This window comes from Enhydra lutris, unplaced genomic scaffold, assembly GCF_002288905.1.
Source record: "Enhydra lutris kenyoni isolate GAN:26980312 unplaced genomic scaffold, ASM228890v2 scaffoldscaffold11, whole genome shotgun sequence".
Lineage (NCBI taxonomy): Eukaryota > Metazoa > Chordata > Mammalia > Carnivora > Mustelidae > Enhydra > Enhydra lutris.
This window is the reverse complement of record NW_019154095.1, coordinates 31,906,961-31,925,254: the sequence shown is the minus strand read 5'-3', so window position 1 is coordinate 31,925,254 and position 18,294 is coordinate 31,906,961.

The window sequence follows — 18,294 nt, the reverse complement described above, 5'->3', positions numbered from 1 at the left end:
ACAGCTGGAACATGGGCTTTTGTACCTACACCTCAGGATCCTTCCAGCCATTCCGAAGCTAGGGAGCACACACCTTCCCGCAAGGAAGAGAGGAAGGCCTTGACCATGACGCCATCTCACGGAGGGAGGAGGAATCATCTGCCTGTTAAGGTGGGTGGTACAGCTCAGCAACACCCCGACAGGTATCCTTCCGACCGAACTGTCACGCCAAAGCGGTCCTTGATATACACTTTCTTTAACTGTGGAGAGCTTGTGTGCGCGTGCCTATGTGTGCGCATGTCTGTAGGAGCCTCTCATTATCGCCATATCGTCAGACTCTATTTTCGAGTCATACTCCGTCTCTCTCCTCTGAATTCACTGCTGATTTTATAGCTTCTACCATGGCTGCAATTGCAGTATTTGGTATTTTATTGGGGAAAAATAATAATTATCTCTGGTTATTTCTAGTTTGCAAAGAATTCCAGGGTCACAGGATAATAATAATTCAGCGTTTGGAATTGACAGGCCCATCTGGATCACAATTAGGTTTAATGGCTAAAATATTGATTACTCTTATGAACCCATATTTTAAGCCATCCAGGTAAAAGGCAGTTTGGTTTGTGTATGTGTTTAGTAGCCAAGGCTATTGGTTTTCAACGATGAATGTTATCTGATGCCTCATAAGTTTCGTATTTGTGAAATCTTTCCCCACCCCTCGGGTGCCTGGAGCATCCAAAGAGAATACGGTGTATTAGTTAAGTGTGAATTATATGTGATCAACACCATCACCTCCCCAGCAATCATTCTTTTAAATTAATATCTTTATTAACATGATTATAATTTTCCTGAGTGCAAAATTGGCTCTTCGGAGACAGAAGCTACATGAGAAGTGCTCAGAAAAAAAATAAATAAATACACACCTAGACGCTGAGGATTTTGAAGGAGAGCTTTATGCATAAGCAAAGGATTTCACAAGATGATGTCTGATGATCCTATAAATTTTGAGATGCTACTGGAATTACAACCAGTTCAAAAAGGAATGGGTAAGTGAACTTTGGGAGCTGAATGTAATAAACATGATTGTTATTTCATTTTTATTTCATTCTTTGGGTCCCAAATGATAACTCCTTTTTTAAAAAACTTATAAATAGGCTAAATGTTCAACACAGTATACAATTTATGTAGTAAAAGCGTTCTTATTGACACAGAATTTATCTGTAACTATAATTTCCTTCTATTTCCACTTGGTGTTACTGGGGAGATTTTAGTAGGTGACTGGTCATAGACTTGCACAGACTGAAAATTTTCTAGGGGCTAAGCTAGATCCATAAACCCAAAGGGTAGGAGGAAGGCAGTATAGACAGCGGTAACACTTGAAGAACGGTTCAACTGGAAGATAAAAGCGCAAAGCTGAAGGAGTAATGCTGTCTGTAAAGCACCATTTAGCAATGAGAGGTGATTAAAAGAGGGTGAACCCCAAGACTGGAAGTAAAGAATGAGATAAAAACAGTAGAAAATTTGTTACAAGGTAGGTTAGTCGAAGTGGTTCAACAACAGGGTCATAAAAGCAATACGCAGTGCATGACAAGATGGGTCAAACACTCAGAACTCTTCAACACTGGGATCAAAAACATTTGTTGTTTCGATAACCTAAAGTACCTCTATCTGACTTAATTTCTACAAAAAAAAAAACCCTCAATAATGTAAATATTTCTCAGGAAAATAGTTCCAATGAATGAATTATTCCCTATAAGATTGTGTGTCATCGCTCCATAGCCAGCTTTATGATGCCAAACCGATACAATTCCCCCTTTTGACAGAGGGATGCTGGCACATGACTCGGATGGCTCTGGCAGCTAATTGAAAGGAAAGCTTACAGATGGATTTACGGGGCGCCACCGTACCTCTGAGAAAGATTTCAGGCAGTTAGGAATTAAAGATACTTTCTTTGCTGCTTTAATGGATTTACAGCTGAGATATAGCCTGAGGGTGTAAGTACATAAGTATTACGAAGATACTAACTGACCCTTTGGATAATGATAGTGTCCAAACATCCAGCGGCTATGGTGAGAGGTTACTAAAAAACATGCATACAAAGAAAATAGTGTTTTTCTTAGATATTTGGATTATATGCGCTCCCGATAATGGGTCAGAGCGGAGATAAAAACGGTCACCTTGAAGTGACCTTGACCCGTTACTCAGTTCCCTTATTGCATGTGATAGTCCCTATGGATATAACAAGGTGGAGAATTTTATTTATCAGAACTTGTCCTTGAGAATTCTGTATCAGAATTTCTTCTGAGAAAACCAGGCTGAGTGGGAGAAGACATGCCTTCCCAAGGCGCTCTGCAAATTTTGCTTGCTGCAGATTGAGGGACACGGAGAAGAGGAGAGCTGCTTGTGTCTCCAACCCTCTGAACACAAGCTGGCACAGCTGGTGAGGGAGATCATAAATGTAAACCGCCACTCTTGGGGAGGGGGCGCTGCAGGATGCTGGGGACTGAGGGAAGCCGATTCCCCGCAGATAGGACGTCTTGAGGTATTTCACAGAGAGAGCAGAAAATAATTAGATAATGGGAGGTTCGAGGCACCTGCAGTTTGTAAGAGCATTGAAGAGGAGAAGAAAAGGAATGCTTTTTGTGGGTTCCTACTGTGGGTTAAGAATTGGATCCTCATTAATGTTCATTGAAAGCTACAAGTAAGAGCTAGAATTGGTTTTTAATTACCCTTGCTAGACTGTGGTATCTTTAAAGTGTTATCATGTAGGAAATAGGCCATATGGGATCCCTGTTATTGTTGTGCTATGTTAAGAAAAAAATAAGTTCAATCATAAAACCATGGAAGAGGAAGAAATGCTTGGGTAGATTTCAGCAGTGCTCATCTGAGAATCTTAGCGGGATATCAGGAAAAATCTAATGATCTAACTATTTTGTTCTGATTCCATACAATCTCCTTACATGCTGACTTCTCATCTTGCATGTCTGAAGACAGAAAATAACGCATTGGATGAAGAACTCCAGTTCCAGTCCTCCCAAAATCCTCAGCACATGTTAATACATGGATTTTCTGATTTTGATATCTCAGTGTCTGTGACTCTGGCTAATGGGAATTTGCCTCTGATTAAACAATGCATGTCCTAATGTGTCTAAACTTCTAAGAGGTTTACACTTGACCCTGGAAAATTTTAAACTGACCCTATGATGCTAAGATGCTGACAGATTCCCTACGTTCACCATGACACATTTCCCTCTCCTACTGAAACGACCTTAATGGCCATGCCAGGTACGTCTATTTAGGAAAGAAAACAAACACACATGTGTGTGCACGCGCTCACCCATACACACGCACACACACTTCACAAAGTAAGAATAAGAGGGGAATGAAGGGGAATGATAGAAGAAGGCATAATGACCCCTAGCACCACAGAGCACATTCTCACAATGCGTCCTGTTCTAACATGATGAGTTTTCCTTCTTGGCTTTATTCAAACAGAGATGGATGGCACCCTGGCAGTGATGCTCCTTTCCTTCTGTGAGATCTGGGGTGAACTGAAAACAATGCACATAAGGTCTCTTGCACAATGATTAATATGCAAGCACTCACTAAACACTTGTTACTTTTTTTTTTTATATCTTATGAGAGAATCAGGTACAAGATATATGACTGTCGTGGATAATGCAGATATCATTTCCATCCTTTTTAAAAAAGATTTTATTTACTTACTTATTTATTTATTTGACAGAATGAGAGAGATCACAAGTAGGCAGAGAGGCAGGTGGAGAAAGAGGGGGAAGCAGGCTCTCTGCTGAGCAGAGAGCCCCATGTAGGGCTCAATCCCAGGACCCTGAGATCAGGACCTGAGCCAAAGGCAGAGGCTTAACCCACTGAGCCACCTAGATGCCCCAATCATTTCCATCCTTAATATTGTATGATTCTGTAAGAATGAATGAGATGTTGATAATATACAAATGAGATAATTTATAGACCTTAATAAATAACACCAGTAAGTCAACAATTTGTGTTACACTCTTGCCACAACTGGTCACCAAGTTCTTACATGGCTCACAGATTCCTGCAGAAGCCATGCCCCAGACACCCTCCTCCCTTCATTTCCTACCACTCTTCCACTAACTTACTAGCTTCAGACACAGTAGCATCCTTGTTACATGTTTCTGCCTCAGAATGTATGCACCTGCTCTTCCGGTCCCCACAGTGCCTCGCCTCAGTTCTTCTCTCTCCTGATGGTAGTGGTTCAAGTCTTGTCTTATAAGGGAGGGCTTCCTGAGCTTTTTTGTATTAAAAAATCACCCTTTCATTATTATCTTTCTCTTTACCTTCTTTACTTGGCTTCTTAATACTTTTCAGGCTTTAACACAGATTGTTAGGTTCTGTGACATGTCTTGTCTCCCCTACTGGAACGTAAGTTCCATGGGAGCAGAAACTTTCCTTTGGTCACTCTTATATTCTCATCACCTAGAACAATGCCCTGCACATAGTAGGCATTCAATAAATTATTTGTTAATCTCCCTGCTATTTCTTGCATTGTTCATTTTGCCTGGAATTCTTTCCCTGGCCCCTTTAAAAAGCACGTTACTGGCAAGTAATAGTTGATCAGTGAATGAATGAACCAATTATGAAAAGGAATATTTTGGGTTTTGTTTTTCTAACTTGTGAATTTGCTGGGCAGAAGTGTAACCTTCAGACTGGGAAGAGTCAAGATCTGGAAAATAGAAGGTTCCTAGGAGATAGGGATTTGGCCTTGGGAATAACACAGAAATCCAATCATCAAGGTTAGGTCATAAGGTTAGAGCTTGCCAAGCAACAAATAAATTTACTGAAGCCACTGATGCGTTAGTTTAGAATTTCTTAAACCCTTGTTGAGGTCACCATTGGCTCCTGAACCTTAAGGAAACAAAATCTGGAGTCAGATAGCATGGGCCCAAATCCCAGTTTTTAACCATTAACCATGACCTTGTGACATTTCTTAAAGTCACTTAATCTTTCTGTGTTTTCATTTCCTTAGTTGTGCAAAAAAAAAATAGCACCAATTTGTTTCTGATCCTTGTGATGATTAAATGAATTATTCGATGTGAGGAGCTTAACACACTCTCTGCTCATGTAGGTGTTGTAAAGTGTTAGCTCCAAGTATATTTCTCACACAGTTGAGGGACAATTAGCTCCAGCTATGGAAAGAAGCAAGTTTCTAGTTTCTATAATTTGCTACTGTCTCTGAGCCACAACCAAAACATTAGTCCACTAGTTCAGCCTGGAAAAGAAGTGGATTCTCCACACCCATTAAACAATCGTAATTTTGCTGATGCTAAATTGCATCAAAGTCTAAGGTTTTCTCATTCAAAAGTTTAATGATTTGGGGTAATTAGAGTCAGGATAACTTTAAGGATATTCTGGAAAACCGTCCCCTCTTCTGCTGTGCTCTGACTATGGATAAGCAGGCCACAGCATTCTGAGGTGAGTCTCCAAAATACCCATGGACCCACCTCAGAAAAGCGCCTCCAGAGTGCAGTTGAAGCTTGAGGCCTGAGGTTGCCAGGCAACGGTTCCTGTACCTGGCATGGTAGTTAGCTCCGTGGAAACATTAGCGAAGCAGCTCAGACATGCTTAACTCTGCAGGTGTGTATGAGTCAGGCTTCTAAGTTATTTCAGACATTAGAGCAAATTCTAACATGAATCCTCAGAACACACAGCCTGTCAATCATGCAGATTTACTTTTGTTCCATTCAAAAGCAACAATGGGTTGGGTGAGTTAAACAAGCTCCTTTGAAGTAAGAAAATAACTAGGAAGAAATCGGCTGCCCTTTCTATGCTGTTTCTGCCACTACGTGCTTGTTTCTTTTCTTGTTCTGTTTCCCAAAGTCAATCAGTCCATTGATAAATCAGCGAGTCTTATAATTCTACTATGACGACTACTATTTTATTAGATGCCCAGGGGTTAAGATGTTTGCATGTGAGATAGTTTCTATATTCTAAAGATTTTACCATTCTTTGAGAAGGTCAAATAAAGATTCTGGAAAGGTCTTTAATTTCCACAATGATTAAAAAAAAAAAATCAGTGGTTGCTTGGGATCAGGGGGAAAGGAGGGATGTCTAGGCCAAACACAGATTTTTAAAGCAGTGAAATTTTCTGTATGATACTATAAGGATGGATATGTGTCATTACATATTAGTCAAAACCCATAGAATGTTCAACACCAAGAGTGAATGCGGGACTTGATCCTAGGACTCTGGGATCATGACCGGAGCTGAAGGCAGACACTCAACTGACTGAGCCACCCAGGTGCCCACACTTAGACATTTTTATTCACTTAATGTTTACTTACCAGTCATTGGCTTCCCTGTTTAAGCATTAATTATCACTTGCCTGGACTAAGACCGTACCTTTCCTCATGTTCTCATGGATTCAGTCTCACCTGTACTGGTACAGTCTTTCTCAATCTATAGTAACTTTTTCTAGGGGAAAAGATCTACCCCGTGATGCTAACTTGAACACTAAAAATAATTGTTACCCACCAGAAAGAGCCAAATTTCTGAATGCATGATGGATTCTATGAAATAAATATATATTCAAATTATTCTAAATTTAAAAATGAAGCAAAGCATTGACTGTAAAAGTTTAATATCATGCTGGAACACCATCCAACATTTTACTTAAGGGCCAACTGACTCTCTTTGGGATTCTATGTTTGACATAATATTTATAATTGATTATGGCCCAGATATTTTATACCTCCATAAAACTAGAGGTTAACTTTTAGAACAATGATAAAACAAGGTGACTATCTTTTTGTAACGAGGAAAGATAATTTAAAGTCGATGATTGCACTGCAATGTAAGATATGAACAGGCTTATTTAAAATCTAATGTAAGAATCTTAAATCAGTGCTCCTTTTTGGTCTCATTGTAAAATCCCATTTCTTCTATAAATTTTTTGAATCTGGTTTTCCAAATGGCTGGTTCCATCATCAATAAATTAAAATGAAAATATGACAAATGATCACTATTTACTTACATAAGAATTATGTTTTTAACATTCTGAGAATTATATTTTGACACACGATTGGTTTTATGATATCAGGTTCAACTAGCTAAGACCAGAATTAAAGGGAGCTTTCTTATATAAATTCTGAATATTATCTATGTATGAAACTGTTCACAGATCTCTTCAAACACATCTACAGTCACACTTGCAAAATATCCTTTTGGGAGTTATCAATGCTTTGGCAATCAATTTTGGTTAATTGATTTAGGATTTCCTAGCAAATATGAATTCTAAATAGGATTTTCAAAGATAGAAAATGTTGATTTAGAATATACACAGGTGGGCGCCTGGGTGGCTCAGTGGGTTAAAGCCTCTGCCTTTGGCTCAGGTCATGATCCCAGGGTCCTGGGATCGAGCCTGGCATCGGGCTCTCTGCTCGGCGGGGAGCCTGCTTCCTCCTCTCTCTCTGCCTGCCTCTCTGCCTACTTGTGATCTCTGTCTGTCAAATAAATAAATAAAAAATCTTTAAAAAGAATAGAATATACACAGGTAACATTTCTGCGGAATATTGGGACTGCTTTGTATGAAAGCTCAGCCAAAAGACTCCAAAGCAGTGAGTACTTTTAGCTATAATGGAACTAGGGGATAAAGAGTTGTTAATTATTGGCACTTAAAGTGTAACCTGAAGCATTGGGTATTTGGCAGCAAATCTGTTCTCTGGAAGTGAGCGAAGTTGCGGCCCCTTGCAGAAAACGGTTTCAGATAGACCAGAAGTAAGGAAACCTGCAAGTTTATAAAAAAGATGACATAATTCCTTGAAAGAAGACACCTTTATTATCACATACGGTAGCATGATTCTACACAAATTTAAGGTGTTCCGTAAATTCTTTTTTTTTTAATCATTTTTTTAAATTTATTTTCAGCATAACAGTATTCATTGTTTTTGCACCACACCCAGTGCTCCATGCAATCCGTGCCCTCTCTAATACCCACCACTTGGTTCCCCCAACCTCCCACCCACCCACCTCTTCAAACCCTTCAGATTGTTTTTCAGAGTCCATAGTCTCTCATCGTTCACCTCCCCTTCCAATTTCCCCCAACTCCCTTCTCCTAACTCCCCATGTCCTCCATGCTATTTGTTATGCTCCACAAATAAGTGAAACCATATGATAATTGACTCTCAGTAAATTCTTGAAGTTTTTTATGGTGAATTGGCATCAACATAAATTAGAGATTTGCTGGCAGGGATTAATAGATACAAATAAATCAAGAGGGCACTATAAATCATGTAAATAGCAAAACTGCCCCCCAAAACTAGACTCCGAACAGCACAGTGTAAGTATGAACATCTGACTAGATTGTCTGGGTTCAAATTCTGGCTTAGTCTACTACTAAATGTGGAGCCTTAACTTAAGCTCTCTGTGCCTTATTTTCTCTGTGCCTCATCTATAAAAAGGATTATTAATGATACTAACTGTATAAAGTTGTTGAAGGGTTATATTAGTTAATAGAAAGGACTTGGAAAAATTCCCAGCACAAAATATGCACTATGCTAGTCTTAGTGCTCATTGCCATTTTAAGTATTAATGGTACACGGGAGACAAGAGAGGAGTTATGAATAACTTCAGGGACCTGAGAAGTCAGATGCTGCTTTTGCTTCTGGCAATTAGGAAGTTAAGTAAAATGGAGCATATGAAATATACAGAGCTTTCCTGGTTTGTGACAATAGAATTTTCCTAAGGAGTTGTCGACTGGATTTCTGTCTAGTGAATCACTGGGAACACATTAAATCCAGGTTTATAGATTCACAGAAAGTCAGGAAAGAAAGGATTCTTAGAAACTGCTTAGCCCAACTGATCCAGTCTTTAGACCAAAATCACTAGCAGATTGCTTAAAAATAAAGATACCTGGACAGTCTCTAAATCCACTGAATCAGAGATTACAAGAATATCTTCTTTAGACCATTCTAATGCAAGTAAAATTTGAGAAATACTCATCTAGTTCAACTGCCTTCTTTGACAAGCTGGAAAACTAAGATCTAGAGATGTGAAATGCCCTAGGTAAGTCCACATTCATAGTCACACGTTTGTGTTTCAGAATCTTTGACTCCTGTATCCAGATATCCAGATTGGTGCCTGCCCAACATCTCAATGAGAGCACAGAGCCCAGGGAACAGGTCACGCTTGCCCTGCGGAGCAGACGGCTAATGTGTCCTTGTAAGTCTTGATTGAGCAGGCATTCCACCTTCTTATTCACCTGCATCTGGAAAGGAAATGTCTGATCTGTTGCTTAGCAATGGCATTGTTAACAGAGTTTGAGGATCTCAGCAAAGGAAAAAGGGGGGAAGCAATTGCTAAATAAGCTCCCCACATCTCATTTTCACGCTTCTTCCAACAGAGTGCTACATCTCTAACTCTCCCTTCAATGAGGAGAACTCATGAGCTTCGCAAAGATGACAAGGACACAATACTATCTTTTATTTGCTAAAGATTATTCCCCTTGTGAGGTTAGGGGAGGAGAAATGGCTGAGGTGTCAGAATAACACTGATCTTTTTTCTTTCTTTCTTTCTCATCAGAAGACTAAGACATAGCCTAGAAAATTGCTGCATTTAAGAGCTATTTCTTGCCACTGCCTTAAATGCCCTCCCCCACCCCTTATTTTCATAGCACTTGAAATTTCCTCCACAGGGAATTCCAGTCTAGGCTCAAGAAGACATCTGGCAGCAGTGAGGGGCAAGATCTGCCTTGTGGACAGTTGCTGGAAAGATGTGATAATTCCATTTTCTGTCGAACAGCCCAGTGCTTGTTGTTAAATGTCAAGTATTTCCACAAACAGCTGGAAAAATGAAGCCACAGAAAGTCTTGTTTATTACCCTACAGCTTCTTCTCCTGTATAGGAAACATAACTTTGTTTGACCATGTGGTTCAGAATATGAATAGCATCTCTATTCTGAGTAGATTTATTCTCTCCTTTAACAATAAATATGTCTATTTGTTCTTCCTCTCATTTTTCTTCCCACCAGTTAGACTCAGAAGTCACCTGAAGAGGATTTGCCAAATCAGCTTTCAAACTGAGGAAACAGAGTCCTTCCACGGTTAATTCAAGCATACGATAAATTGTAAGCTGTGTGAGGATTGATCACATTATATAGCAAGATCGTGGAATGTAAATGGAGTCGTCATGAAAATGAGAATTTAATCATTATTATGATAATGTGGGCATTTCCTAAATATCAAGAGTCAAATTGTATGATCATTTCTTGAGATATCAACACATAAACTCCCCTTTCTGTGTTAATGCTCTACCCAATTAGAATATCAGACTCTAATTTCTGCAGATCGTTATTGAAGAAATAGATGCTATTTTATTTGGGGGAAAGTATTTCTAGAAAACAGAACATCATTATTAAAAAGATCATATAGGGCGCCTGGGTGGCTCAGTGGGTTAAGCTGCTGCCTTCGGCTCAGGTCATGATCTCAGGGTCCTGGGATCGAGTCCCGCATCGGGCTCTCTGCTCAGCAGGGAGCCTGCTTCCCTTCCTCTCTCTCTGCCTGCCTCTCTGCCTACTTGTGATCTCTGTCTGTCAAATAAATAAATAAAATCTTTAAAAAATAAATAAATAAAAAGATCATATAATCAAATTTGCATTTTATAGATTATGATATCAAGGCTAAAAAAAAGTCCACATTATAATACCAAGTTGATAGAAGCACCATGGTCTCCTGTTTCCCTGTCAATTCAATTCAGTTAAACAAATTTGGTGAATTAGTGAGTTCATTTAGCAGGCACTGTGCTAGGCATGAGGCCAAAACGAACGATAAAGCAAAGAAGCAATGAAGTCAAATGAGTTGTTATAGAGGAGCTAAGGGGAGGGTTGGTGATAAGGCAGGGATCAGACACCTTCTCTGAGCAAGCATAAGCAAAAGAGGAACTTGAATGTGAGTTAGCATTTACTTATTTATCTCTGCTCCCTATTTTCTTATCTGAGGCAATAAAAGAGTAAAGGAGTAGAATTGAAAGAGAGACAGAGGGACGGAGGGAAAGTAGAGTCACGTATGCTAGGGGTTTGGGCGCTATTTTAATAACATTTGGTAGTTGCAGAAAAGTTTTTAGCAAAGTAGTTACAGTGCTCATTCCATTGGACCACATGAAAATTTTGCATCACGGCTTCGTGAAGCCAAGCAAAAGGCAGCATACAGGAAATACCTAGAGTAAGCCAAATGAATGAGGGACATTAAAATCAGATCCTTCTATCCCTAACTATATCTCCTGTCCATCTGTTACTCTTCTCAAAGTCTCAGACTTCTCTCTCTTCATCCAGCATACCATGTTTGATGTCTAGGTCCCAAGATGGGGTAAGGTGTAGAGACACAGCTGAGCAGCCAATAAGGGGTCAGGTGACTGATCTCCACAAATATGAAATGAGGAAAGATCTTAATGGGGACAAGGTAGAAATAATATTCATAGTTCTTATTTAGTGCTACATAGTTTAACCTTCTCTTATTTATTGGGAAATCACGTTCACTAAGAAAACTTTAGGAATGCCCACCCCACGACACCAGGAGCCAGAGAAGATAAGTGATTCTCCATTATCATATACCCAGGAAGTCACAGCATTGTGCTTGACCTAAGGTTCTTGGCTTCTGATCCACTAGTCTTTCCACGACACCACGGCTGTCTCTGAGATGAAGTTCAGCTACTTCAGAGCCTTATCAAGCACTGGACCTGGCCCCATCCACCACATCTTCTATTTCTCATGAACTGCTCAAGTATTTGTGTTGACCACTTGGTCCCCAAGACCCTGAGGCCACAGCCTGCCACTCCTCCATAACTTTTATTTTTATTTTTTACTTTAAAAAAGATTTTATTTATTTACTTGACAGGGAGGAAGGCAGTAAGAGAGGGAATGCAAGCAGGGGGAGTGGGAGAGGGAGAAGCAGATACCCTGCCAAGCGGGGAGCCCAATGTGGGGCTCAATCCCAGGACCCTGGGGTCATGACCTGAGCTGAAGGCAGACGCTTAACGACTGAGCCACCCAGGTGTCCATATTTTTACTTTTAAAAAGATTATTTATTTTACAGAGAGAGAGAGAGAGAGAGCACATATGCCCGGGTGGGGGGAGGGGCAGAGTGAGAGGCAGAGAGAATCCTCGAGCCAACTTCCCGCTGAGTGCAGAGTCCAACTTGGGGCTTGATCTCAGGACTCTGAGATCATCACCTGAGCCAAAATTGAGAGCCGGATGCTTAACAGACTGAGCCACCCAGGTGCCCCCTTCCATAACTTTTAATAATCCCAATAAAGAAGTCAAGTCTAGTTCTTTGGGAAGATGTAGAAAATCTATATGTAAAGATCAAAGAGAAAAAAGTATGTGATTAGAGACTGCTGGTAACCTCTGAGAACATTTTTCTGCTCATTTAAGACACCTGCCTTAGAATCCCTTCATTTAAATATTGTTAACCTGAGCTTAATTACTCTCCTGATAACTAGGATGCTAGTTATTTATTTATTTGCTTATTTATTTATTTAATTTAATTTTGGGGGGTACAAAATTATTAAATTTTTTTTATTGGTTTTATTAAAGCATGGCGATAAGACCCATGGGCAGAATGCTATTTAGAATCCCTCACTCCAGCTTCTTTTCTTCCTTTTTTTTGGTCCAGTTACCACTTAGTCCAGTAAAATAAAATTACTGCTAAAATCCTCACTGGACAGACGCTCTGCATGGTCCTGCCACTGCTACTAATTTGCAAAGAAAAAAAAAAATTCACATACTTAGGTGCCAAACAAAACAATCAACTTCAACTAGCATTTTAGCTCAATCAGATAGAAGAAATGGATTATTAAGTTTTCTTTTTCCTCATCCATTAGAGCAAATGTTCACGTTGGCACTTTGAATATTTTGTCAGCATAAATAAGGGCAATATTTTGAAGGCTTTGATTTCTCAGTCCTTTTTTTCTATGGGGAAGATTCATTCTGCTCTGAGTCTGATCATACCCTGGGGCAGCTTTTCCCTCTGCTCCCAGGTTTCAACATTTGGCCCCAAAAGCATCTAGAATGGAACAGGGCACAGAATGAGGATATAGCAAATGTTACTTAAAACCGAATGCTTTCCTGTTCTATTTCCAGAAAAAAAGAATAGAGCTGTTCAAGACCTCTAAGCAGGCACCCGGGGTGACTGATGGTAATCTCAAGTTAGGACAAGGTGGGCTGTCAGAGTTAGGAGCTCTTGCCATCCATAAAATAGCAAGGATGTCTGGGAGCACTGCATGGCGATGACACAGGTTTCATAATGATCAAATTTGTTTTACTTTTCTCATGATATTGCACAAACAGACAGCTTCCCACTGTCCATTTCAGATTTGAATTTCCTTATGAGCCAGCCCTGTGTTCCAGCCAATGGGCGGCTGATTAGTTTGGAAAGAAAGTCTTTATTATAAATACAAAAAGAGAGAATAAACTTAAAATTTCTCCTCTGGGTGTTCTGTGTTTTCTTTCTCCCAAAGATAATCAGAGGGAAAAGCCTAGCCAGGATTTAAAAGCCAGTGTTTTACTGAGATGCTAATCAATGGCATGTCTTCTGAGACTTTCTCTGACAATCATTTATTCATGAGGGAGAAGTCATCATGCTTTTCGTTAGAGGAAAAAAAATAAAATAATAAGATAAATAAAATAAAATAAAATAAAATAAAATAAAATAAAAAGTTCTCATGCACAATAGAGATGCTTACCCTTAGAGAAAGCAGTGCTTAAATGGAGTGAAAATTCAAGGACAGGGCAACAGCTTTTTTATTTTCTCCAATACAAAGACTTTATGAGTTTTGCAATTTAGAATTTAAGAATTTAAATCTCAGGATTTTACTGTAAATTACCCAGTCACCAAGTATTTGACTAATGTTCAGGTCAGAAGTAGCAGGGACTCCACAGTAATTTGTGACAAATTTTAGAAAATTATTTTTATTGGGCTCAGATCTTCACTTCCTGGAAAAAAGACTCATAAGTTTGTTTTTGGTTTTTGTTTTTGTTTTAAAGACCCATGAGTTTTACTAGACAACCTCTACTTCTGAAGGTTAACGTCAGCCCAAAGAAAAGACAAGGTCCAAACAAGGGGCTTGGGTTCTGATCTGAACTCAGGTCTCCACTCTTCTGCTCTGGTCTTGATTCTATGGGCACAGGGAGCATATTCCTCATTTTACTCAGACCCCACTATGGTAACCAGCAGCCATAAAGATGAAATTTCCACTTATTGAAATAAACAGAATAATTTCTGTGCAAAAAACCACTAAATGACACAATTGATTCACTAGTCTCCACTGATAAAAGGGCAGACACAAAAGCAAAGGATGACAGACTAGGATGAACTAGGAGCACAGGATATACATATTGTCCAGTAGGGACCTGTACCCTTTTCCAGAATCTCTCAGATCTCCTCTCTGTATGTTTTCTACCTCACTCACTCTTTGTCAGCACATTGGTCTTGCCGTTCCTCCAGTGTGCTCTAGTGCTTTGCACTGGCTCTTCCCTCTGTTTGGAAATGGTCTTCCACTGAGCCCGCTATTTCAATTTGCAAACTATTCAATCCCACATTTCACAATTCTTTTTTTTTTTTAAGATTTTGTTTATTTATTTGAAAGAGAAAGAAATCACAAGTAGGCAGAGAGGCAGGCAGAGAGAGAGGGGGAAGCAGGTTCCCTGCTGAGCAGAGAGCCCGATGTGGGCCTCAATCCCAGATCATGACCTGAGCGGAAGACAGATGCTTAACCAACTGAGCCACCCAGGCGCCCCATGATTAGTTCATTCATTATGATTGTTGTTCACTTTCTGTCTTAACCATTGCTAAAGTGAGGGATCTTTCTTGTCTTGTTCATGACTGTGTCCCCAGAGTACTGAGAACAGTGGTTGACTCACAGTAAGTACTCAATACAATTCTTTTGAGTGAATGGACAACTACCTAGGATGGTAGAAAATATCAGGATAAAAAAACAAAAACAAAAAACAAGGCAACTAATTTTAAGGAATGTGTAAGTAGGAAAATGGGATGAAATAAGTTGGGAAAATAGATACATGAAGTGTCTACGTGGAAGGAAAAGAAAGTATTAATAAACAATAGGTTCAGAAAAGGCTTTACAAGGAGTAAACATCTGAGTTAGGTCTTGGATGAAAAGAAGATGTTTGGCATGTATGTAGAGTGGTATCTGGATAATTCTAGGATATGCGCAAAGTCAGGGAGTGTGAGAAGGGCCTGCCGAGTTCAAGAAGGTTAGCGATCAGCTGTGAATGGAACAAAAGTGTTATGGCAGGTTCTGGAGGACAACAACGTCAGAAGGACTGGGTGGGAGGCATTCTATGGAGGGCTCTATGTTACCTAATTCTATGGAACATTAGGTAAAAAGCTTGGACTTGATCATCCATATTTGGAAGTTTTAGGTAACTGGGCAGGAGGAAAACCCACACAAACTGATGTGTTCAGATGATAACTGACAACTGTGAAGGGTGAATTGAAGAACCACTTATAGCTTGAGAGACAAATAGCAGCAATTGGATAATTTCATCAACAGGAACAAAAGCAACAGGAATGGAGAAGAGAAAATTGGTGTAAGAGACATTGAGGAGGTGGAGTCTTGAGTTGTTTTATCGTTGTTGACTGGTCCCTCCCACTTTGGCCTCTTTCTTCATCTTCAGTTCTTTTCCTCTGCCTTCCCCATGAGCTGTTTCTTCCCTCGAGTCCTTAACTACATTGTCGCCAAGGGTTCTGACCTTGGCCATCTTCTTGGGTGACTTTGAACTAGCCTGTGGCCTTCAGACTGCTTCTGTGTATGTGGCACACATAGTTTCCCCTTGCAGCCAGACTTCCCTGCTGAGCCTGCTTGTGTACTGAACTATTTAGTAACCATCCCTCTACAGAGATATTTAGCTACAAACTGTCATCGTCCCTTGAAAACTTGTTCTCCTCTCTCTTACAGTCTATATTCTGGTGTTCGTTATTTACACATTTAGCAATTGAAATTGATTTTGGAAATTAGACTTTATTCCCCTTTTCCCAATTACCCTCCATATCCAGTATATCACCAGGATTTTATAATAATTACCTCTCCTAAACATAACAGAAATACAACTTCTCATTTAATTTGTACGGTCGTTCTTTTAGTTCTTAATTTAGTCTCATCCATGAGATAAGGGCAAGCCCCAAAGGGAGGAAATCTCAGGTATGCCCGGAAGTGGCATCATATGAGTAGGTTCAAGGATGTATTATTGAGATGAAAAAGAGAATCAAACTCTTTTTTTTTCATTGAGATGAAAAAGAGAATCAAACGGGACGAGGAACATAACCGAAAATGTGGAGGTACACGTCACATTCAAGGAGTCAACAAAAATGTTGGTGTGACAACAAAAACGCACCTAAGTTAGTGGCTATAAAAGTACACAGAGCAAAGACTAAGTGGAATGGGTCACCTGGGTGGCTCAGTCGGTTAAGTGTCTGACTTTGGCTCAGGTCATGACACATGGGGCCTGGGATCGAGCCCCACATCGGGCTCTCTGTTCAGCAGAGAGCCTGCTTCTCCCGCTCCCTCCGTCTGCTGCTCCCCCTGCTTGTACTCTTTGTCTCTGTCAAATAAATAAATAAAATTCTTAAAAAAAAAAAAACAAAGTGGAATGTATAGTTCAAGGTAAGAAGTCCAATAATTAGCCTGTGACTAGAAAATATGTCCTTGAAACACTTCAAGTGACTACCAGGTTAACTCTGAGTCTTCCTGCCTAAGTCTTGTCTCCTTCAGTGGTTTTTCTAAAACATAATTATCATCATGGCAGTTCCTCTTAACTTAACCCTTAAGACCCACTTCTCCCCTTTATTTTTTTTTTTAATAAAATCCTAACTTCTTAACATGGGATTGTTTCTTCATGATTTGGTTTCTGCTTATCCCTCTCATTTCCTCATAGCTTGACATTCCTTCACATCCAGAAACCTTGACCCTTTAAAGCTGCACTAGGTCAGTTCCCTAAACACACCACACTTTCCCACTAATACATACTTTTCTACATGCAGTTCATCTGCCTATAACTTCTCTGAGCTAATTCATGAAGGTTCTTCAAGATAACACCTTAAACATCCTTTCTTAAGAAGTTTTCCTCTACCACACAGCCAACCTACCAACCCCTTTTTAGGCTACTGTAGCATATTCCCCCCTACAGTGCTTAAGCTGTGTGCTGCACAGCTGATTTTTCCAACAGTATTTCATACTATGTTGTGTTATATTGTGTCATGGTATTATCTTATGTTATATTACAGGGTGCTAATATTTCCTGAGGGCAACGATTCATTTTCATATTCACCACTGTGCTATGAATAGAACTGATGTATATATAGTAGTTGAACAAATTAATGAATAATTGAATCGCTTAGTGAAAGATTAGATATGAAAAGTAAATAAAAAGCCAAGGTGAAATGTTTCTGAGGTTTACAGTCCTGTAGATTGGAAGAATTAAGTGACCCAAACTGTAGGTCAAATCCAATCCATTTATCACATATATGGTCACTATCTATACCCATGCAGCTGAAGATGGCTGGAGAAAAAAAATATATGTATCATATTGATTGGATTTATTTCAATTTTATTATCTGAAATCTCAAGTAGTTCCTCAGGGCTGCCTGGCAATCCCACCGTATTTCCCAAAACAATTTACGCTCCCCATTCCCAGACAACTATTTCATATCTTATTCTGAAATTCAAATTTTAAACACATATTCTACCGATGATCTTACTGAGAATAGACATCCAAAGGGAAATGTCCACATTTCTTTTCTCTTCTCCATACTTTTTTTCTCTTCCTCTTGAACTTATTTCTTTCTATAGTGCTTACAAATTCTAACATAATACAGAGTTATTTTGATTTTCACCTATCTCCCCTTACCCCCCTAGAATGTAGGCTCTATGAAGGCAGGGTTGCTTCCATTTTGTTCTTTTTCACTTCTGCATCCTAAGCTCTTAGAATAGTTTCTGGTACACAGAAATCAATCAGTAAATATTTACAGAATGAAATAATTCCATCTCTCACAAATCTCTCCATTTCTCAGCAACTGTACCATTGTACTGTTCTTTACATTCTCTTTTAATAGATGAATTATTCTTTCTCCTAATGCCAAATTTCATTCTTATCATCTGAACACAATCCATCATGTATAATCATGTAATTTGCTCACTGTATAACGGTGGCTAGCTGAGTGGGCAAGGGGAAGCTGAAAGTCATTTGCCAAGAGGAAGAGTTGGTGTTTTTTTGTTTTTGTTTTTTATTTTTCTTGTTGTTGTTGGACGGTTGCTT